At 38.5% G+C, this 5,374-nt stretch overlaps 1 long non-coding RNA gene across 1 annotated transcript; it reads left to right on the forward strand.

Moving 5' to 3' along the window:
- On the forward strand, positions 1-4,366 carry LOC146734417 (uncharacterized). Its single transcript, XR_014931594.1, has 2 exons — positions 1-254; positions 3,332-4,366. It is a non-coding gene; the product is annotated as an uncharacterized LOC146734417 (long non-coding RNA).
- The last annotated feature ends 1,008 nt before the right edge of the window (positions 4,367-5,374 follow it).

The raw sequence follows: 5,374 nt of genomic DNA on the forward strand, positions 1-5,374 counted from the left end.
AGTTGTGGCAGTGATTACATCACCGCGTACAGGTCTAAGTAAAAACCTCGCCCGTCCCGAGTCCCGTAATATCGTCATTTATCTCTCAGTAGGGTAACAGGTAAACGTGTTTGCAGTAGGAGTGTGGCCGGTTGATTGTTGTACTTATTTTTACTCGGAATGAAGGGAGGCAAAGCCAGCAAGTACGAAAGTATGGCCATTGATTCGCTAAAAAGGTGACTCACACGAAGGTCCACGTCGCAGCATATATAAAGGTAGGAGGTCATTCAAACTTGTTTGTGTCGGTTGGAAGTATGAAAACAGACTTGCGGACATTCTTATACTGTTTAATCATTCAAGTGTTAACTAAGGTCCGTGTTAAAATCGGTGGCGACCACACACACTACATACAAGCTTACTGGCACGACTCGGACAGTTAAACAAATGTCCCCTATTCAGTGATTGTTTGAAGGCTTTTTGTACGTCACATGAATACACAAATGTTGCTCGTTTGTGACGTATCTAACTGGTGTATAGCCGAGCTATTACTTTCGATGTCGTGGAGTCCAATAACCCAATCTTATACCAGTCTAATTTCTGTAATTGCGTTCACTGTTCAGCCGTAACGCGTGAAGCTACGATCTTGAACCCGAAGTTGAACTGAAAGTAGACATGCACCAGTTCTTATGCAAATCTGCTCGATGTACATTGTATCAAGACTATTAAACTTCTGTTAATGAGATTGACCTTTGGCCATACATGAATCACTCATGTATTGTACCTATTTAGCGGTCGCAAGAGTTTTTAGGTAAAACGACACATTGTATATATTTTTTGATTGGTCCCAGACCGGCGTACGCACTACCTGGCTGTCTAAGAATCAACTGACTTAATATATGTTTATATAATTTTGGCTTACATATAAATTATTTCAAGTTGCCAAAGATTGAGAACTTTCCCCCAAAAGCGTGAAAGCATATTGGGAGGCATATTGGTTCCCTGGTATACATTAAGAAATATTCCCGATCCGTGATGCCATCATGTTATAGGGAGAGGGATGTGAAACGGTACTATCATGCGTGCTTTACAAATTGTAATCACTAAAGCTCAAGTACCAGGATGAGAGTACTATGGTATCTATGTATAATTACTTGTTATTGGCGTAAAGTTATGATAATCACGGTGTTGCCCGAACCCGTGTTCATAACCGTATCTTATGGGCGTGTGTGAACCGAGTTCCGAGCCGTTATTAATTTGAAAAAAACAAAAGCTTTTCTCGATACAATTATCCGTTCACAATTTTGTTTTCAAACACGACGACGATTTGTTTGTAAAGAATACGCCTGTTCATATACATATCTACACCGTATTTTTTATAGTTTTACGTTCACAACGACATCATTTTATCCTAAGGCTCGAGTCAGCAAAAAGTGGCCGTGTATACGCGTTCGGCTAGAGCCAAGTTCGGCTCCACTAAACCCTCGGGGTTGAACTCCGACAGGATTCAGCCCAGACATAGCCCTGAATCCCCATCATTCCTCTGGGTAAAATCCTGAGAATTATATTTGAAACTATCGCCCGGCAGCGATAAGGGTCATTCAATACACGAATCAATGGTATAAACGAAATATAAATATCACGTTAATTAAAGTAAACAAGTAGTGATGGAACGAACAGAGGGTAACTGTTACATATCTTCTCGAATCCATTTGAGAGGGCATTGTTTGTGAATTAGCCATGACCCATTTAATTCTAGTATTGAACTTTCGGATGTTAACTTTGCATTCACATTAGAGTGGAGCACCGTGGGGTGTATATTGAATGTGGAGGAACCTCCCACGGAGGAACAATATATCGAGATAAGGTGAAATAAGCTCTACAATTTTACATGAATGAAGTACATTGGACGACAAATTGAGATAGAAAGCTCACCCTAGTTCAGATGTGTCGTTGGGGGCGCTATTATTATCAATGTTGTATTACCACCTTGTATCTTGAATGAAATTAGTGTAAACATGTAGATTGTTCTGTCGCCATAGCTATTTTCTGAAATGCCGCAAATATACTAAAGTGTCATGGCTAAAATCAAGCACATCCGAATGATTACCCACAATACAACATTGCCAACGGTAATTTTTTTTACCGAGAAATGTTGTTTCTGGTGTGTGAACAAAACGGTGGATGATCATATAAATAGATCTGGGAAAATGTACACCTACATTACATGGAATATAATGTGCGTGGTGTTGTTTTTTTGTGTGCATTATTAATCGAGTCGATGTAGTCGGTATTTCTACCCGTTTGTTTTTAGATACATTTTATATTATTTTTATATTACTTGCCAATTACACATGTGTTCACTTTCCCGACGTTTAGTGAACATGTGTTGTCTATTTCTTTTTCTACCCACCAAATGTCAGCTAAACCGTCACATTCTGTATCACGTGATCGAGACGCATAAATATGAAAAGAACATGGCTCACACATACTTGTTGAACACACCCGTGAATATGTGAACACGAAAAACCGAATCTAGCATGATTTGTTCAAATTGTCTCTATGAATTGCCAATATGTATCGCGACACGTTCAATAACACTGTGCTTTGGCCTTTTCTAGACTTCATAATGCGAAAATGTTAAAACATTATTAAACTTGTAATAGAATTATTTGATAACGCTTTACGACGATGACCTCAACTCTAGAAATACTAGTTTATTGTAGCCGTTCGTGCACGGGGTATATTCCTCAAAAAAATCCTGACCCGGTGATCACAGACTAAAACTGACATCGTACACCAAATCATTAGTTAGTCTAGTCATTAAAATGCGTAACTACTAGTAACCTTGTATTAAACAGGATTCACTTGGTAGCTGTGTATACAGATTCTTTGTAACGCAATGGAATACATGTACACCACGGTGTGGGTGTAACTTTGTATCAAGACGTTTTCAGTTTGCATGGTTTTTCAGATATTTGTTGAATCCGTACAAAGCTAATACTCATGTAGCAACGCATGTAAACGTCCCCAGTTTCATTTCCAGTTGTCCTAGAAACAACCACCTATACTATAAAAAAACGTATGTGCTACACACCTGAACTATGTCTTCACGTCGACCAAGAACCAGTGAAATGACTTTACACATTTGGTCTCGTCCTTCATCTGACATTTCGAGGACTTTTAAACAGCCCCCAGGCCAAAATGTATACATGACATACCATAGCAATACAATTTGTTCACCCCATGGGACTATCATTTGTGAACATGGTATTCATTCGAGCTTTACCTTAGGCGTTAATTTTTATTAGTATTTATAAAACAACATCATGATCACATTTTTTATATTTTTCAGAGTAGGCTTTGTGGAACAAAAATTCCAAAGCTTTGAAAACAAGTGGATCAGCGTGCACCGTATTCCCAGGCGCTAATAATGTACGTTTCACCGGAACTATACTGGTTTTTAATTGGATTTACGCTCTTCGTCACATTGGGTGTCTTCGTTTTAAGTTGTGCATGCCATTTTGCGAAATCGTCAATGAGGGTAAAGATGATCCAAGTGCAAGTCTGAAACGAAGTTGCTTGAGACCGAAATGGATGGTTTGATGACGTGTTCCATTACATCTGCCGAATTCGGCTTTGACGTAGCAAAATTAGACAATTTGGCGCCTCGTCCAGAGAGGCACCAAGGATAACAGTGTATATATTTATACTTCATCTATTTTCGTTAGTCGATAAAAAAAAAAAGAACTTTTTGTCGCTTAGCCCGTCATTGCGTCTATACGGAGATTATACCAGGAATGCCCTCTAGCGACGTAACGACATTGTGACGTCAAAATAATGTCGAAGGATGTAACCAATCCCATTCAAATCGACAACTCTGTCGATCCTCACTTATTGCATTGGTTGACAGAACCAAACATTACCACACGTTTCTAAGCTAAGATGTATGGGATTAACTTTTCTACAAAAACACCGTAAAAACATGTTTATGAGTGGCAAGATCCAAATTAAAAAAAATATTGGTGATTTATACCTAAAATTCAACATTTAGTATGGTGTGAACTGAAATGAAATCGGCCCAAGCATGTATGAGATAGAGGTACGGTTGGTCGCAAAAGTATTGTACCATTAAATACCGTATAGATTCACTATCGTGCCGCGTTGACCAGATTCATCGAAACATTGAGATCGAAGCCATCGATCCAAATTGGTTAGTACATGTCACAAGAGAATTCTTTTCCTCCAGTTACAATAATACTTCAGTGGCATCCCTTCTAAACTAATCGTTGTAAAAGTGATTCATTTGGGGTTGTAAGCAAATTAATAAATTTAATATTTGTCGGCGGAATAAAATAGAAATGTGGTATATTTACATACAAGTAAACAATTGCAAAATGAGTAAAGAACTCGACGGTAAAATGGACAGTCTACCTAGAGAAATTAAAGGTAAGAAAGCGACACAGGTTAAGCTACAACATACCTATAATGGATTAAAAACTGGTATACGTGACATAACAAAAACGGTGTCGGACTTGTGGACAGAAGTGGACGTTTTAAAAGAAACACCAGATCAGAATCGTTATAACATTAGGGTTCTGTTTGCTACGTCACGCAATTCAATACATTGTTCCAACTATATAACAGAAATGTACACGTGTTCACCATAACCGGTACTGCTGACGTTTATTATCACTGTAAAATTATAAAACAACAAATATATTTGTTCCGAGTAGCACAAAGGACCCCCTGCATGCAAAGACAAATTCAGGATTTGGGGTCAGGGGAAGCACACCTTTACTACTATGTTACCACGTTGCACTATGGGATATGCGTGTATGAAGTGTTAGTCTCTGGCTGGCAAAGGTTGAAACTTCAGCTTTCAAGAAAGCACCAAGCATATAACGCTTTGCTACCCCTGTATAATCAGTATATACAGATCTTAGTGTTATAATATACTATAGTCACGTGGAGTCATCAAACCTCGTAATGTTCTAATATATTTTGAGTACGGTAGTTATACCGCGTGCAGCCACAGAATTACCATATTTTAACTGTTGGTAGAACAAAGGTTATTAATATTTTTATTATTTCGGATCGGATTGTTGAGGGCGTTTACGAACGCACGTAAGTCTAAATCGTCTCCCAAATTTCTCCAATTTTTGCTGCTCCACTAGATACAATCTCACGTGAAGACCAACTGTAAGTACTGTGAATACATACTTGATTTGCTGTGAAAATACCAGCAGTATGGGAATAACCATCGATGCGTACAGAGCAAGAATTGGTTGTTTTACACAGCCAATTGCCGCCAAGGTGAGGTGTCCATTAGTGACACCTATACATTTACATGACAATGGAATCAATCTGGTGACGAGTATACGACTTATCCTTATGC

Source organism: Saccoglossus kowalevskii, chromosome 14 (assembly GCF_978046115.1).
Source record: "Saccoglossus kowalevskii chromosome 14, keSacKowa6.1, whole genome shotgun sequence".
Taxonomy (NCBI): Eukaryota; Metazoa; Hemichordata; class Enteropneusta; family Harrimaniidae; genus Saccoglossus; species Saccoglossus kowalevskii.